Here is a 19,875-nt window from a genome sequence, read left to right on the forward strand (position 1 = left end):
GTGGCAGGGAAGTAGGGCTGTCTGATTCCTCCCAGTGTGGTGGCCGAGTTCCAAGAGTGAACATCCCAAACCTAAATGGATTATGCTTGGATATTACTAAAGAATTTAGCTGAGAATCCCAAGTATTGCCTGATCCTTTCTCCATCTGTTTTTCATTTATTTCAGCTTATTTCAAAACGGATGCGAGGCAGAAGCTCCCTTTATTTAAGGTAGACCCTGTAACCTTTAAACATGATTCTTCTACTCTGGATTCCAAGAGATGGTGTACATTTTGGAGAGAGAAAAAAAAAAGTATGTGCATGGTGGGGAGAGATGTGCTTGTGCATTTGCATGCTGTGTGAGCACACACGTACATGCCTGTGGTATAGGGTTTTACATGTGTATATCACGTATGTGTCTATATGCATCTATGTGTGTGTATATATGTGTGTCTACTTATGCTGGTGAAACTGCGTGTGTGTTAGCATTTGTACCCGTGTGTGCAGTGTGTAGTTTCCATCAGGACCTCAGTCTGGTAGTTCTACAGTGACTTGGAGAATTGCTGCCAGACTGACTATATCTAAGTGAAATTCAACAGTCTTAAATGTAATTATTTTAAACTACACATGCATTAGCCCAAACCATAGCATTTTCTCCAAGTGACGCCATGGTCTACAAAACTGAGTAAGAGCGCTTATCTGAGCCATTATCTTTTAAGTGCTACAGTACCCCAAGTCCTGAAGATTGTCCTGATAAAATGCAAGAGATGCTATGAAAGAATCTACTGAATTTTCCCTGACAGCTATGATTCATGACATAACACTTATCCTTAGAACTATCTGAGAAATGTTTCTGAAATGATCCATTTGTTCCTGGTTCAAATTAACAAAGAATGCCGCACATTTTTACCTTTTTTTTTCCTTCTTCTTCAAAGCAAAGATTTAGGTTTCCAAAGAATGTACTACAATACCACTCTAACCTTGGTATCTGATAATGCTAAACCTTATTTCTGTGGTGCATGAAGTTAACATAGCAGGAATTATCTTTTGCTTAATTTTGCTATTTATACACAGTAATATACACCTTTTTTCAGTGTACAGTTCTATGAGTTTTGGCAAAATGCATAGAGTTGTGCAACTGCCATCAAAATCAGGATACAGAACAGCTCTGTTACTCCCAAAATATTAGCTCACCCTACCTCTTTATCATAAAACATTCCTCCTCTCGTGACCCCTGGTAACCACTTACCTTCTCCTTCCTTACAGTTTTGTCTTTTCCAGAATGTCATAGAGATGAGATTACACCATATATAACCTCTTGAAGTTGCCTCTTGAGTGGCCTCCTTCACTTAGAAAAATGCATTTGAGATACACCCGTACTGTTGCATGCATGTATATATATATTTTGCTTGTTTTTATTGCTGAGTAGGATTTTACTTTATGGATATACCACTGTTTGCTTATCCACTCACCAACTGAAGGACATTTGGGCTGTTTCAAGTTCCACGCTACTGTGAATAACGCTGCTATAAACATCTATGTACAGGTTTAGCGTGGGAACATATGTTTTCATTTCTCTAGAGTAAATAGTAAATCCTTAAGAGTGGGATTCCTGGGTCATATAGTAAGTATATTTTTAACTTTATAAGAAAATGCTAAACTGTTTTCTCGAGTCTGTATCACCTTACATTTCCATCAGCAATGTATGAAAGTTCCAAGTGTTCCATATCTACTTCAACATTTTATATTGTCTATTTTTTATTTTCGCCATTTCAATAGGTGTGTAGTTTTATCTCACTGCGGCTTTCATTTGCATTTTCCTAGGAACTGATGGTGACAATCATATCTTTATGTTTCCATTTTCCTTCCACACAGTTTCTTTGAGAAGTGTCTGTTGAAACCTTTGCCTACGTTTGAGGGGTCGTATGCTGTCTTATTGTTGAATTCTGTTTGTGAGTTCATTGCATATTCTAGATATAAGTACTTTTTCAGATATGATTTGCAAATCTTTTCTCCGGTCTGTAGCTTTTCATTCTCTTAACAGTGTCTTAAAGGGCAAAAGTTTTCATTTTCGCCAAGTCTGACTTACAAATTTTTATTTTATGAACCATGCTTTGGGTTCACATCCAAGAACTCATTCCCTAAGACAAGGTCACAAAGATTTTCTGTATTTCATCTAAAGGTTTTTATCGTTTTATAGTCATATTAAATCTAAGAATCATTTTTAGTTAACGCTTATATCAAGTGTCAGGGATAGGCTATGGTTTATTTTTCTGCCTGTGATGTTCAATTGTTCTACCACCATTTGTTGGTAAGATTATCCTTTCTACATCGAACTACTTTTGCATCGAATGACCATATTTGAGTGAGTCTATTTCTGGAACATCTACTCTGTCCCATTGATCCATGTGTCTGTCTTCTCACCAATACCACACTAACTTGATTACTGTAGCTTTATAGTAACTATTGAAATCAGGTAGTGTGAGTCTCTTAATTTTGTTTTTCCTTTTCAAAGGAAAATGTTTCACCCATTCTGGTTTCTTTATCTTTCAACAGAAGTCTTGGAAGCAGTTTTGGATATCTACAAAAAAAAAAAAAAAACAGGTGGAAAATTGGGTTGTGATTGTGCTAAATCTATAGCTCAACTTGGGGAGAATAGACATCTTAACAATAGAGGGTCTTCTGATCCATGACCATGGCATATTTTTCCATTAATTTAGGTATTATTTGATTTTTTAATTACTGTTTTGTAGTTTTCAGCATCCCATACTGCACATATTTTGTAGATTTAGAAGTATGTCATTCTATTTCAGCTATTTCAGAGGGCATGCTCTTAAAAATTAAGGAGTTTCAATAATTCATTATGAACATATATATAAATATAATATATTTTTGTATATTATCCTTGTATTCTCAAACCTTATAAATTTGTTAACTACTACCAGGAGCTTTGACTTACATAATGTATTTTAATTGTTTGCTTTTTAATAACCTTACAAGACATTATTATTTTATACATCCAACTTTATCTTAGATATACGCATATATTTGCCATTTTCTTTGCTCTTCTCATATTTTCCTTCTGGGATCACTTTTTTTCCTGCTTGCAGTATATCCTTCATAATGTATCCTTTAAATTTCTTCCTAATGGAAAACCTTCTCAGTTTTCAATGTAAAAAAATGTATCCATGGGAAGGAAGAAATAAAAGTGCCTTCTCTTTACAGATGACATGCTTGTCTATATAGAAAATCCAAAATAACTCACCAAAAACAAACAAAAAAAAAGAAAACCTCCTGGAACTAACAAGTAATTATAGCAAAGTTGTAGAACCTAAGGTTAAGGCACAAAAGTGAATCCCCTTCCTACAAACCAGCAATGAATAAGTGGAATTTGAAATTAACACAATACCATTTATACTAGTATGCTCAATAAAATGAAAAATGTAGGTATAAATCTAACAAAATATGTACAAGATTTATATGAGGAAAACTACAAAAATATGATGAACAAAGTCAAAGAAGAATTAAATAAATTGAGAGTGATTCCATTTTCATGCAAAGGAAGACTCAATATTGTCAAAATGTTATTTCTTCCCAACTTGATCTATACATTCAGTGCAATCCCAATTATAATCCCACCAAGTTATTTTGTGGATATTGACAAACTAGTTCTAAAGTTTACATGGAGAGACAAAAGACCCAGAATAACCGATACAATATTGAAGGAGAGGAACGAAGCTAGAGAATTGACATTACCTGACTTCAAGACTTACTATGAGCCTACAATAATCTAGGCAACATCGTATCAGCAAAAGAATAGACAAATAGACCAATGGAACAGAATAGACAACCCAGAAATAGATTCACATAAACACAGTCAACTGATCTTTGACAAAAGGGCAAGTTAATACAATAAAGCAAAGACAGTCTTTTCCACAAATGATGCTGAAACAGCTGGACATCCACATGCAAAAAAAATGAATCTAGACACAGACATTACACCCTTCACAAAATTTAATTCCAAAAGGATCATAGGCCTAAATGTAAAATACAAAACCATAATAGATAAGTAATAAAGATATATTGTATAGTATAGTGAATTATAGCCATTATCTTGTAATAACTTGTAATGAAGTATAATCTGCAAAAATACTGAATCACTATGCTGTACACCTGAAACTAATATAATCTTGTAAATCAAATATACTTCAGTTAAACAAATTTTTAAAAACCAAGAAACTCCTAGAAGATAACATAGGAGAAAACCTATATGACCTTGAGTTTGGTAATGACTTTTTAGATACAACACCAAAGGCATGATTCATGAAAAGAAGAACTGATAATCTCGACTTTATTAAAATAAAAAATTTCTGCTTTGCAAAAGACACCCTCAAGGAGATGAAAAGGCAAGCCACACAGACCAGGAGAAAATATTTGAAAAAGACATGTCTGGTAAAGGACACATCCAAAATATACAAATAACTCTGAACACTGAACAATAAGAAGACAAACAACCTGATTCAAAATGGGCCAAAGATCTTAATAGACACCTCACCAAAGAAGATAGACAGATGGCAAATAAGCATATGAAAAGATGCTCCACATCATATGCTATCAGGGAAATACAAATAAAAACGAGATACCACTACATGCCTCTTACAATGGTCAGCGTCCAGAACACTAACAACACCAAATGCTGGTGAAGATGTGGAGCAACAGGAACTCACATTCATGGCTGGTGGGAATGCAAGATGGTATGACCACTTTGGAAGACAGTTTGGCAGTTTCTTACAAAACTAAACCTACTCTTGCCATATGATCCAGCAATCATGTTCCTTGGTATTTACTCAAAGGAGCTGAAAACTTATGTCCACACAAAAACCTACACACACATGTTGCTACAGCAGCTTCATTTATAATTGCCAAAACTTGGAAGCAACCAAGATGTCCTTCAGTAGGTGAATAGATAAATAAACCGTGGGTACATCCAGACAATGGTATGTTATTCAGTGTTCAAAAGAAATGCATTATCAAGAAATGAGTTATTAGACATGAAGGAAACTTAAATGCATTTTACTAAATGAAAGAAGTCAATTGGAAGAGGCACTGCATGATTCCAACTATAAGACATTCTGGAAAAGGCAAAACTATGGAGACAATAAAAAAGACCAGGTTGCCAGGGATTGTGGAGGGGGAGGGATGAATAGACAGAACATGGAGAATTTTTAGGGCAGTGAAGAAACTCTGTATGATATTATAATGATATATATATGACATTATATACTTGTCCAAACCAATCGAATGTACAACACCAAGAGTGAACCTTAACGGAAACTAAGGACTCTAGAGGATGATGTGTCATTGCCAGTTCATCAATTGTGATAACTGTATCACTTTGGTTGGAATGTTAATAATGTGGGAGACTATGCATGTGGTGGGGACAAGCGGCATACAGGACATCTCTACCTTCCCCTCAGTTTTTCTGTGAAACTTACATTGCTTTAAATAAATAGTCTTATTTTAAAAAGAATGTATCCATTTTGTTATCATTCTTCAAAGATATTTTCTCCTTGTCTATAATTCTGATCACTAGTTACTTTCTTTCAATTCATTGACCATATCATTCACTTCCTCCTGCCTTCCATTGCTGTTGTTAAGAGATCAACTAACTAATCTAAATGCCACACCTCTGAATGTCATCTGTCTTTTTTCCTGGGTCTATTTTTGTTTGTTTCTTTTCCTTTCTTCTTTGCTGTCCTTCAGTTTCACTCTGATGGGTGTAGGTGGGAATTCTTTTACTTTTCTCATTGGAAATTGGGGGACTTCTAGAATGGCAAGTTTATGTATTTTATCAGTTCTAGAAATTAATAGCCATTATAGTTTTATTCTCTCTCTACTGTCCTTTTGGGATTCTAATTAAATTATTGTTAGACCCTTTCACTCTATTTCTCATGTCTCTTAATCTCTCTTTTGTACTTTTCATCCTTTATTTTCTCAGCAGTTCATTCTGGATTATTTCTTCTGATTTATCTTCAAATTTATCAATTATCTTTTTACCCATGAATAGTCCTTTAATTTTATGCATTAATCCATAATATATCCATATATATCCATATATATACACATACATATATATCTATAGATCTACATCCATCCATGAAAATATCTATATCGATCTATTTATCTATATACATATATACATTTCTAGAAGTTCTAACTGGTTCTTTTCCAGATCTGATTTCATTTTATAAGGTTTCTTGTTGGCAAGGGTATTTTCAATCCATCTTTTACTTATTTAAATATTGAAAGCATAGTTAAGGTGCCTTAACTAATAATTCCCTATCTGCAGTCTCTGTGGATCTCTTTCTGTTGTTTGTTCTCTCTCCATGTTTTCATGCACATTGCTTTTTTCTTGTATGAATGGCACTGTTTGTCACTAAGTATCTTTGAAAATGTATTTATAGGAATAATCTGAGCTCTGTTATGAAAGGTACAACAATACACAAAAGATAATACACATTAGTGTAGACCAAATATCCAGGGACACTTATCTGTTTAGAATCACTTCAAACTAAATTCAAGTCTAGATGGTTTTGTTTTTGTGTTGGGTAGTCCATAAGCTGTCAACTTCAGCAGTCCATAAGATGTCAATTTCAGCTAAAAATACATTCAAAGGCCAATTTACTTCTGTTTCATACTGACCCTAAAAGTATAGCCCTTTAGGATTTCTAACTATAATGGGGAGAGTCTATTCTTAACTCCTCACCTTGGGCAGATCATGTCAGCCTGGCTGTTAAAACCAAAGTTCTAATTTTTCCAGGTTGACAAAGGCCTTCAGTGGCCTCTGGGCTCTCTTTACCTCTCTAGGTTCCTGCTTTCTCTCAAGTTTGCACTGGAAATTCCTCACTATCTTGTCAGCTCTCCAATGCTTTTTTTAAAAAAAATCACTTTCCCCATAATTTTTAGTTGTTTTTCTGAGAAAATGTTGGTCCAAATAACCTAGCTTGCCAGTACTAGGAACAGAAATGAATTAATAATGTTTATAAGAAAAATCTCACTCCAGATTAGAATTGTATGGGTCCTCATGTGACATGGCTGTGATATTTTTATTTATTTTCACTTTTTTTGTGGGGAGAGGTTGCCCATTTGAGTTTCTGTACATGACTGTCTTATTTTAGGGGTAAAAAAATGAAATATTCAGGAGTCTTTGTCTTTGGTCGTCAGCAATGAACAGATTCTCTTCCCCATCTGCTGGTGGGGGGAGGGTCAAAAACATTTCTTTTTTCTTAATAATTTTCTCTTTTCAGACATACTTATATAATTTTACAATTACCTTTATGTTACAGAATATTGGTTAGCACTTCTCAAATTGACCTTTCTTATTTTGTGCTGAAAAGTCTTTGTTATTATTTTTTCCTGCCTTTCTCTTATTTGTATGAGAAGAGGATCAGGGTTTGTAAGTTTTATTTTCTGGGTTTTTCATTTTTTGGTGGGGGTGGGTAAGTGAGAGGAAATTATCTCTTTTTTTTTCTGTCTTACTTAAACTCTTGTCTTGTTATTCTATTTTTCTTTTTAAAATTTGTTTTAATTCACTTTATTTTCCTTGGCAACCTATGAAGGGCTGATAAAGAAATTTCTCTAGGTGTTATGGTGATGGGATTGGATTCAGAAAATTTTTCTAAATAAATAAGAGAGGATTATAAGAAGTTTCAAAGAAACTACAAGTCAGACTTTTTGTAATAACTGGATTATCTCATCTATTAATAAATCCAACTTCATCAAGCAATAACTTGTTGCTTTCTCATTATAATCAATGCTTAAAATGTTTCTGGTCTTGTCATTCATGAGTCACCATTATTGGAAGCTGCACCGACCTAGAGGTTTCGTGAAGAACAGAGGCTCCACCCTTATACACCCACACTGAGTACATAAAGAGTCGATGCTTGAAAAGAAAACATAAAAGGTAAGTGACAAGCCAGTAAAATAACAGAGGCTGATAAAAATTAAAAGATAGCAAGCAGAGGGGGGAGGGCATAGCTCAGTTATAAATAAAGCGCATGCCTAGCATGCACGAAGTCCTGGGTTCAATCCCCAGTACTTTTATGAAAATACATAAATACATAAATAAATAACCTAATTACCTTCCCCCAAAAAAGATAGCAAGCAGAAAAGAATTTGATACATAAAAGTGAATAATTATTTGAGATTGTTACAAACTTAAAGACTATATACCACTTCATTACAAGATGTGTGTGCCTATAAATAAGTTAGGAGCACCAGTTTTCTAGATGAGCTATTGTGTCGTCGCTGTGGACACTCCTGATTTCCCCTAACTTCAGTGACCCTTTGTTCTGAGGGTGCCTTAGAGGATCCACTCTCATGTGTTTCATCACAGAGTCATTCAGCAAGCTGGTTAAGAGGTATCACCAGGAAAAAAAAGAAAAATCCTCTAGTCAAATACGACTGAGAAATACCAAATCAAATACAATCAACCAGTTTTCTCTACTGTCCGAGTCCTGAGCCTTCAGCACGCCAACAGGCATAAAGAAGCTCTAAATGGGACGTTACAGTATAGTAGTCCCTCTTTTACTGAGCATGTCTTGGAACGTTCTGTGGAACACACTTTGAGGAGTGTGCCTTTAACTAGAGAGTGAGAACTTTAAAAAACAGGGGGAGAGAGAGAAAAAATTCTATTTCTTCATCTTGTTAAAAGTTGCATTACCAGTAAAGCCCTAAGAGTCTCTATCTAATTTCCTAATATTGTGTGAAATATGTGTTGCTCTTAGAAAAATGAGATACTAAGAGGTTAAGTAACTCGTCCAAGACCACACATTTGTAAGCGGCAGAACTAGGATTTGAGTCCAGAAGTTCTTCACTCATACCCTTGATGGTATCTCTTCTTTCATATCAGAAAAAAAAAAAACTTCCTGATGCTTTCAGTAATTTTCGAGTAAGAACAATTCTTTTAAGAAAATGTGCACAAACACATAAATCCACACAGGTCACTGACATTCTGATGGATGGGACATTTGTGCAGTCAGGGATGGACTGAATTTCACAAAATATGTTTGGTGTTTGTCCTGTACGTACACTTTGATTAATTGACCTGGAAGACAGGTACAATTTAGAAGAGCCTAACCTTCCACCCTGCCTGTCAGGAATGAGAAAAATGCCTGTGGCATTCACTAAGTACACTCATCTCCGTGGTTTTCCCTATCACCGGGAGGGAGGGGAGTCCAGTTTCACCAGCAGCATCTCTTGTCTGCTTCTCATACATTCGCCTTCCTTCACATCCCTTCCTGACTCTACTCCAAGTTTCTGTTTTAGAAGTGATTATCAAGGAAAAAACTTACCGGTGGAATTCTTCTGTGGTTCATGTTGAACGTGAGACTCACAGAGAATCTGACATGTACCAAGTCTCATTCCTTTTGAGTGATACACTGAACATGCCCAGAGATGTTTCAGATTGTTCCAGGAGCGTGCATACCAGGATTCGTTGGGACATGATGTGTGTCTGTGCATCCAAGTTAAAATGGTGTGTGCCTTCCCAAGTCTGATGTCTTGCCCGGGAAGATGGCACTACTCAGATACCGTGTGTGGCAACATGATTCCTTCCAAGCCTTCAGCAATTCACTACAAAGGAAGCCAGAAGGCAGACTTTAAATCAAGTACAAAAAACACTACAAGTACAATAATAAAGGAGCAATTAAACAAAACATACCTTAGAATGATGAAAGATCAGAGTCTTTAAAATGTTCATGAGTGCTGAATGATACGGAGAAACATTCATGATATAACTTACTTACTTAGCACATACTATGTATCAGGCTCTGCTTGAAAGACTATCATGGGGGCTTACATGCTGGTGGAGGGACAGATGTTAACAGGTGTCAGATTCATGACAGGTGTGTCTCATCCACTGAGGTGTCCATGAGGCCTGGAGTCTCTCCCCAACTCCAGCTTTACTGACACCAATCACAATTGGCCTCCCCCCTTTTCCCTAGGATGCTGCTCAAATAGAATCATTTTCTCAGTGTGCAACGATGGGGGGAAAAATGTTAGGAAGTCCTACAAAAGGAAAATAAACAAACAGGTAATATGAGTTATTGATATGAAGAAAAAATAAATCAGGGTCAAAAGGAGATTGAGTGGTGTCATTTTAGATGCCTTGTAAAGAAAGATCACTTCATGGAGGCAAATTTTAAGCAAAGATCAGGACGAATTTGAGGAAGTCAGTAGTATGGATATTTCCAAGCAGAGGGAAGAGCAAGTGCAAAGGCCCTGAGGAATGAACATGTGTGGCATGCTGGAGGGACAGTATGGAGGCTAGTATGGCTACAGTTGAGTAAACAAGGGGAAGAGTGAAAAGAGATGATAAAGATGTAGGCAGGATACACTAGTAAATAGCCTTTAGACAGAGGGACTGTAAACTAGAACCAGTTTATGGCAAAACCAGCAGGCTAGACTTAAAAGTAGTTGAGCTTTTAGATGGGGCATGCACTCCCCAGATCCGTATGATATTCGCCTAATCAGTATCTGTGTATGTTACTCACCTGGCCCAATAACCGGCCTTCAAGTTTGTAACCCATGCTATGTGATATGCATATGCCAAAATAGTAGCTATTACCAGGTGATTTTTAATTTCTTCTTGAAAGGTTTATTTCCCCAATCTTCTACAAAGAGCATGTGATTTTTTTTTAAACAATGAAAAAAAATTAAGTTGGTTTTGAAAGAATTGAGTGGAAGTCTCCTCTAAGAGGAAAAGGCAATTCAGGATTGCGTGCCAAGAAAACTTCTCAGCCAATAAAACTCTTTGTAATAAAGGTGGTTGAAGATGTAGTTCCGTAGGGATTTTTTCATCCTAGAGACATCTATTTCCTCTTTCTGCCTGTTGCTGGTTGGGTTCTCCCGGAAATAAACCCAGAGGCAGGGTTCAGCGAGCAGGGTGCTGATGAAGGGATGGATACCAGTAGGAGGTAGAGGGCTCAAGCCGGCACGGGCAGAAGGAGAAAGCCAGGCTTTTGTGCCAGTAGCCACCCAACAAAAGCCTTAGGCAACCCTAGGGGCATTCTGAAATGAGACGGGCCCTTTAGAGTTGCTCCAAGTGGAGACAAGATAGCTAGTCCTTTACATCCCCGTGTCTATCAGTTATCGGTGTGGGCCACCCTGGTCAGGGGGCATGGCCTTGGATGAGGTGGTCCTCTGTCGAGGCAGCTCCTATAGGGGCTGACAGCTGAAGGCTGTTTGCAGGCAGCACTCCCAGCAGCTGGGGCAACAAGATCTTCCTTAAAGGGGGTGTTATGGGTTGAATTGCATTCACCGAAAAAGATACTGATGCCCTAGCTCCCAGTACCTCAGAAAGTGATCTTATCTGGAAGTAGGGTCTTTCCAGAGATAATCAAGTTAAAGTGCAGTCATCAGGGTGGGCCCTAATCCAATAGGACTGGTGCCTGTATAAAAAGGGGAAACTTGGACACAAAGACAGACATGCATAGAGGGAAGATTCTGTAAAGAGAGACATAGGAAAAACACCATGTGAAGGTATGTGGGTTGTTTTTTTTTTTTTTGGCTTAAAACAACAGAAATTTATTCTTCCATAGTTTGGGAGGCTAGAAGTGTTTTTAGGCCACTAAGTTTGTGGAAATGTGTTATAGCAGCAATAGAAAAATATACAGATAAGGATTGGATACTCAGAAAGGTTTTGCCTCAGTAGTGGGGCAAAATTACCTTTAGACTAAATGGTACTTTGGTCCTGCCTAACAAAGTTTAAAAGCAAGACTCCAAAGGATTAAACTGTTTCAGGGTAATTTAAACACATTCCAGAACAAAGCTCAAGAATACTTAGAGGAAAACAAAAATATCCAGCATTCAACAAGGTAGAATTCACAATGGTTGTCATCCATTCAAAATCACCAGGTAAGCAATGAGATAGGAGAATAAAAGCTATAATGATGATAAAATCAGTCAACTGAAACTGACCAAGAAAAATACAGATGATACAGTTCATAGACAAGGGCATAAAGCAATTATTGTCACTGTATTTCATATGTTCAAAAAACTAGAAGAAAGACCAAACATGTTAAGTAGAAACAGAAGACATTTAAAAAGACTGAAATAGAAATCCTAGTGATAAAAACTACATTTGAGCTGAAAAATACATCGTTTGGGGTTAATGTCAGATTTTACATGGCAAAAGATTATCAAACCTATAGCCATAGCCATAGAAACTAGCCAAAATGAAACAGAGAGAAAAAGAATACAAAGAAACTAAAAGAGTATCATTGAGCTGTGAGATAACTTCAAGCAACCTAATATAAGTATAATAAGAGACGTGAAAAGAGAAGGGACAGAAAAAATATTTTTTTACAGTCAGTATTTTCATATTTTTAATTGTTCTGTAGCTTTTTTTAACTCTTTTTAAAATTTTTATTTTATTGAGTTATAGTCAGTTTACAATGTTGGGTCAGTTTCCAGTGTAGAGCACAATATTTCAGTTATACATGAACATACATATATTCATTGTCGCATTTTTTCTCTGTGAGCTACCACAAGATCTTGTATATATTTCCCTGTGCTGTGCAGTATAATCTTGTTGATTGATTCTACATATGCCTGTCAGTATCTACAAGTTTCAAACTCCCAGTCTGTCCCTTCCCACCCCCCACCCCCTTGGCAACCACAAGTTTGTATTCTATGTCTGTGAGTCTGTTTCTGTTTTGTATTTATGTTCGTTTGTCTTTTTCTTTTTCTTTTTTAGATTTCATTTGAATATATAAAATTTTTCCAAATTGAATATTATGAAGTCACAAATCTTATAAATTCAACAGAACCCAAACACAAGAAACATGAAGAAAATCACAGAAAGAAATATCATAATCATATATATGTATACATATATACATATACATGTGTGTATATGTATATATGCCAGTAATAAAAATATCTTAAAAGCAGTCAAAGAAAAATACACACTATGGAATAATCAAAAAGATAAGGATGACAGCAGATTACAGGTCAGAAACAATGCAAATAAAAGAAGAAATTTTAGCCAACTGAATCCAACACTATATAAGAAGGATCATACATCATGACCAAATCAAGTTTATGCCAGGAATCCACGGTTAGTTTAATATTCAGAAACCAATCAATATAATTTGCCAAATTAACAGATTAGAAGAAAAAATGTGATTACTGCAATAGACACAGAAAAAGCATTTGACAAATCCAACATCCATTCTGGATAAAACTCTCAGCAAACTAGGAATTATCCTAGTAGAGAATCCTAGCAGAGAATCCCTCAGTAGACTGAGAGATGTGCTGTGTTCTATATTAATCCACTCACTAATAAGAAAACGAAAATTTGAATTAAAAACAGGCAAAAAAAATTTGCCCAGACACTTCACCAAATAAGATGGTGAATGGCAATTAAGCACATGAAAAGATGCTCAATATCATTAGTCTTTATGGAAATACAAATTAAAGCCATACTGGGATACCACTACACACTTACTAGGATGGCTAAAATTAAAAAGACCAACCATATCAAATGTTGGCAAGGATTTAGAGCTACAGGAACTCTTAGATACCACTGGTGGTAATGTAAAATAGTACAACCTCTTTGGAAAACAGTTTGGCATTTTCTTAAAATGTTATACATACAGTTACCATATGACCCAGCTAGCCTACTTCTAAGTATTTACACAAGAGATATGAAAACATATGTCTGTGTAAAGACTAGTATCTAAATGCTCATAGCAGATTTATCTGTAACAGCCTCAATGTGGAAGCAATTCAAATGCCCATCAACAGATGAGCAGATGAGTAAATTTTGGTATATCCATATAATGAAATACTACTCAACGATAAAATGGAATGAACTATTGATACATACAACATGAATGAATCTCAAAATAATTGTGCCAAGTGAAAAAAGCCAAACAAAAAGAGTATGTATTATATGACTCCTTTTATATGAAATTTCAGACAATGCAAATTAATGTATAGTGACAGGAAGTAGGTAAGTGGTTACCTGGGATGGAGGTACCTTGGGAAAATGCGGGGAATGGTGTAACTGTGGATTACTAAGGGGCATGAGAAAACTTTTGGAAATAATGGCTATGTCCATTATCTTGACTGTAGTAGTGTTTTCTTGGATGTATACATATGTCAAAACTTACAAAATTGTACACTTTAAATATGTGTAGTTATATATAAAATAAACAACAAAACCTACTATATAACACAGGAAATAATTTTCAATTTCTTGTAATAACATATAATGGAAAAGAATCTGAAAAGAAAAAAATATATATATATGTATAACTGAATCACTTTGCTATGCACCTGAAACTAACATTATAAATCAACTACACTTCGATAAAAAAGAAGTAAAAAAAAGTGCAGTTAATTATATGTCATTATATCTTAATAAGGTTATTTTTTTTAAAAAAACCACCCTAAGATAATGTAAGAGAAAACCTCATTTACAAAATCAACAAAAAATAAAATACTTTGGAATAAATTCAGCATGGAACTTGTCAATTCTATATGAGGAAAGGTTTTAGACGTTCCTGAAAGATACAAAAGTAGATTTGAACAAATGGGATGATATCCATTGTCCTTGCATATGATGGTTCAACAATATAACAATGACATTACCCCTTAAGTTAATTTAGAAATTCAATGTACTCCCAATATAAATAACATGCAACTTTATGGAGTTGGAGAAGTTGATACTAAAGTTCATAAGGAAAAAATGTCCAAGAATAGCCAGATAAATGCTAAAAAAGAAAAACCCTAAAGGTCAGAGGGGAGGACTAGCTCTATCAACCAATAAAACATGCTTTAAGGGATAATAATGGAAACAACGTGTACTGGCATATGAATAGACAAATATATAAGTGACATAAAATAGGCTCTCTCTCCATAAACTGACCCAGTTATATATGGAAATTTAGCATATGATAAAGGTCTTGCCTCTTAGATCACTGGGGTACAGATGGACTTTTTAATAGATGGTGCTAAGACAACAGAGGAGCCATTTTGAAAAAGGTAAAAGTAGATCCATTCTTCACACTGCAAACGCCATAATGAGAATAAACTCCAATGGATCAAGAATTTCAATTTAAAATGCAATCATATACATTCTAGAAGGAAAAAATGAATGTTTAACCTTCGTTTAGGAAGAAGATTTCTAACTGACTCAAAATTAAGTGTCAGTAGAAGAAAAGATTAATATATTTGACTACATCATATTAAATTACTTTGCATGTCAGAAAGTCCATAAACAAGGTCAAAAGACAACTGACAAACTGAGAAAAAATATACCACAATACATACGACAAAGACTAATACCCTTTTTAAAATTGAGATATAATTGACATATACCATTGTGTATATTTAAGGTGTATAGTGTGTTGATTTGATATATTTATATATTGTAATATGATTACTACCATAGCGCTAGCTAACACCTTTATCAAGTCACGTAATTATCATTTTTCTTTTGTGGTAAAAATATTTAAGATCTAGTCTCTTAGCAATTTGAAGTACATGACACGGTATTGTTGACTATAATCACTATGCTGTGCATTAAATCTCCACAATTAATTCATCTTCTAATTGCAACTTCATACCCTTTGACCAACATCCTCCAATTCCCCTACCCCCCCAGCCTCTGGTAACCACCATCCTATTCTCTGTTTCTACAAGTTCAGTTTTTTTAGATGTCACAAAAAAGTGATATATAGTATTTGTCTTTGTCTAACTTATCTCACTTAGCAGAATGCCTTCAATGTCCTTAATAAAACATTTTCCAAATTGAGGGATAAGAAAGCCAAACAACCAAAAGAAAAATGCAGAAAAGACATGAATAGCGTCTGTCTCTGTCTCTCTCTATGTATGTTTCTCTTTCTCTCTGTATGTATATATACCTATATATAGCTATAAATATATAGATATATATCCCTCAAACTCATAAGTAGAGAAATGCAAATAAAAACAACACTGAGATATCATTTCTCACCCATCAGACAGACAAACATTTAAAAGCATGGCAACACATTTTGTTCACGAGGCAATGGGAAAGCAGACACTCTCATCCACTGTTGATGGGAATGCAAATTAGAATAATCCTTCTGGAGAGAAATTTGATGATATCTGACAAAACTACTTAGGCACTGAATTTTTGACTCAGCAATTCCAACACTAGAAATCTACCCTGAAATTACACCTCTAACAATACAAAAATACATATGCACAAGGTTATTAATTGCAGCGTTGCTTGTAATTGCAAAATATTGGAAACAATCTAAATACCCATACATAGAATGGTGGAATAAACTATGGTATAGCCACACAATGGAGTGCTATGCAGCTGTTTGAAAAATAAGAGAAAAGAATGACTAAGATCTCTATGAACTGATTTAGAGTGAAAATATCAAAGTGCAGAAGAGTATCTATAGTCTCCTACACTTCTTGTAAGAAAATACACACATATCCACTCCTTTGTGCAAAAGAAATACAAGAAGGATAGACCATAAACTAAAGATTTTCCTCTCTTATAGGGAATGGTTAGGAAAAGAGGGAAAAGAAAGGTGGAGTGAGAACAGGTTAGCAGGAATGAGGAATGAGCTCTACATCTCTGACTACACTTTCTTGTATAGCTTTGATTCTTAAAGACAAGTATTGCTTCACATATCTTACCCAATAAATAGCTGAAATAAACCAAGATCTGAGGGCAACCCAAAATGGAACACAAACAATCATAAATGAACCTAAGTGTATTACAGACGAATAGCATAAACACACTGAAGGAAATCAGGAAGAAAAGTCCTAATTTAAGTATCCTTGGCAAAGACTATTTTGACTGGATACTGTAAGGCTAAAGGCAAAAAGAATTGCACACAAATACTGTACTCTAGTTAGTAATCTGGTTCTCATAGGCATATGGATTAGCCATCCTGAAATTATTTTATATGAAATCTGGAATAGGACAAATAGGTAAATATATTTTAGATAAAGAGAGCCAAGTTTCTCACTCTCAGAATTTCAAATAAGGAAAGTGTTGGAATGAACCTGGTGGTGGTGTATTAAAATTAGAGGTATCAAAAGGAACTTATGGTTATATAGTTATACACACACACACACACACACACACACACAGTTAGCTGTATATATATATATATATATATATATATATATATATATATATATATATATGTTTATACAGTTATATAGCTACAGAAATAAATACAGATGTGTGTGTACATAGGGGTTAGCATACACAGATATATTTCCTAGCTCTGTCCACAGAGAGAGCCTAGAAGCAGTGATACCCTACCAGCAATAAGCACCCCTAGTGTCCATATGTTGGTTTCTAAAACACAGTTCTCCAATAAAAGAAACCAGGGCTCCTTGGAGAAGTGGTTGATTCCAGGACAGGGGCAAGAAAACCTCAAGATGAGCTTGGAATATTTTGTGGTGTCAGAAAATAAGAGTGTACTCAGAAAAGGATAAGGGTATGTTAAAAGGACACAGGAGCCAACCTGAAGAAGGTCCCAATGGCCAACGATAGAACAATTTGAGAAATGAAATGAATAATGATAATATTGGATTATAACTCACAGAATAAAGTAAATATCCACAAGTCTATGTAGAAATAAATAATTAAATACCTAAATAAGTGAGTGAGAATGAACAGCTCTCCCTTACTGAAGAAACCAATTAAAAAATGTAGAAACAATGGGAGAAATACAAAATCACCATTGGGCAAACATCACAGTAATCATTGTTGTGGGCAAGATCTACTGATGGATGCTAAAATCAGTGAGTGAAAGCTTGAGGAGAAACAGGATATTAGCATACTCTAAAAATATCCTTCTCAAGCTGTTTCTCAATTCTAAAGGAAAACATAGTAATTTACAGTTAAGAAATTTGGAAGATGCCACCCTAACCAAGTAATCAAGGTTCCTGGTAATAAAACATATTGACCTTCACAGATAAACAAAAGCTAAAAGATTTCAGCACCACAAAACCAGCTTTACAACAAATGTTAAAGGACCTTCTCTAGTCATCAAACCATAAGAAAAGAAGACAAAAAGAAGAAAGAGAAAACATATTGGCATCATGTACCCGCAATATGATGCACTGAGAAGGACACAACATAACTTCTGTACTATTCTTGTCAAAAATGCATAACTTCAAACTCTTCATGAGAAAACACCAGAAGAAGGGTTTTACAAAATAACTGACCAGTACTCTTCAAAAGTTTCACAGTCACAAAAGACCAGGAAAGACCGAGGAGCTGTCACAGATTAGAGGAGACAAAGGAGAAACAATGATATGCCACATGTGATCCTAGAACAGAAAAAGTTCATTTGGGGGGAAAACTGGTAAAATTCAAAAGAGCTCTGGAGCTTAGTTAATTGTATTGTACCAATGTTAATTTCCTAGCCTAGAGAATTGCACTGTGCTTATGTAAGATATTAACATTAGAGGAAGTTGGGTGAAGCATATACCTGAACTCTTTGTACTATTTTTGCAACTATCCTGCAGATCTAAAATTATTTCAAAAGGAAGAGTTAAAAATAATCTCTTGTGTGTGTGTGTGTGTGTGTGAGTGAGTGTGTGAGCGTGTGTGTGTGTGTGTGTGTGTGTGTGTGTGTCTGTAGGCAGTGGAGAGAGAGACAGAAAGAGAAAATGAGAGAGAGACAGAAAGAGAAAATGAGAGAGAGACAGAAAGAGAAAATGAGAGAGAGAGAAATGTCATAAGAGTCACCAGAGATGTATGGCAATAATCAAATACGACATGAGCCCCACTAAAAACCAACATGCTAAATAGCATAAAAGCGAATGCCTACCTACTGGAGCTAGGAGAAAGGCAGAGGTAGGGGCATCAAGTCGCCTTAAGTTACAGAAATACCACTGGATTTCTGATATCTGATCCACTGAAAGATAAACCTAGATGAGATTAGTCTAGTCAAACATGACAAGCCTGCACAGGTTTAGTGAAAGCAGACCTGGGCGGGCATTACCTAGAGACCAGAACCAACTCAAAAAGACAGGTGAAAACTCACCTTTCCTGAGAAAGTACTGACCGTTCTCCAGAATTTCAGAAACTCCTTTGTCTCTGATGTGTGAGGTTACCCACCCATGGAGCCAGGTACAGAGGCGGCAATAAAGGCTTTAATGGCTGAGCTCTCTGGCTGCTATCTATTCACTGTGTTGGTTACAATCTTACCAACTTCCTTTTGTTGATCTTGGACTAATGCCCTCATGCTTAAAAGCCACTTCAAAAGATGGATTATTTAAATATCTTTGTTCTGCCTTTCATTTTTTTCATTCTAAAAATTTTTTCTATTATTATCTTATTGCTGCACAGGCTTTCACGTTTCATCCAGATGGAAAATATATGCCTTAATGCAAAACCCTGCAAATATTTTTAGCATCTGGACATTTTTGCCAAGAGGAGCCATTTTAATGGTGGGAGTTTGGTAACATCATTTTTGCTGATAAATTGCCTCCAGGTTAGATAGATGAGTGTTAAGAGCTTTAAATTAGGCAAAATGACAAGACAGACAATAATTAAAGCCTAGTAGAGAAAAGATCATTCTTTTCATTTCAGGTAGGACAAGAAAAAATTAAAAACGATAGTGAACTGTGGGTACAATCTTTTGGATTAAACAGAAAAGCAGCTCTGTGAGTAGTGATTGTAAAAGTAGGGAGGAGGCAAGGGGTATCTTTCGTGGCAGAACAGTTCTAATGTAGAAAGATCATGAAAGCCTTTTATTAAGTCAATTAAAATTGCCATATGATATCACTTATATGTTGAATCTTAAAAAAAGGACACAAACTTATTTACAAAACAGAGACAGATTCATAGACATAGAAAACTTAT

The 19,875-nt window shown here is 35.4% G+C and overlaps 1 long non-coding RNA gene across 1 annotated transcript; it reads right to left on the reverse strand.

The window, feature by feature from the left end:
- Window positions 1-2,233: 2,233 nt before the first annotated feature.
- On the reverse strand, window positions 2,234-19,161 carry LOC116277748 (uncharacterized). Its single transcript, XR_012067508.1, has 3 exons — window positions 19,055-19,161; window positions 9,332-9,611; window positions 2,234-2,559 (listed from the first exon to the last, which is right to left on the reverse strand). It is a non-coding gene; the product is annotated as an uncharacterized lncRNA (long non-coding RNA).
- Window positions 19,162-19,875: the final 714 nt, after the last annotated feature.

This window comes from Vicugna pacos, chromosome X (genome assembly GCF_048564905.1).
Source record: "Vicugna pacos chromosome X, VicPac4, whole genome shotgun sequence".
NCBI lineage: Eukaryota > Metazoa > Chordata > Mammalia > Artiodactyla > Camelidae > Vicugna > Vicugna pacos.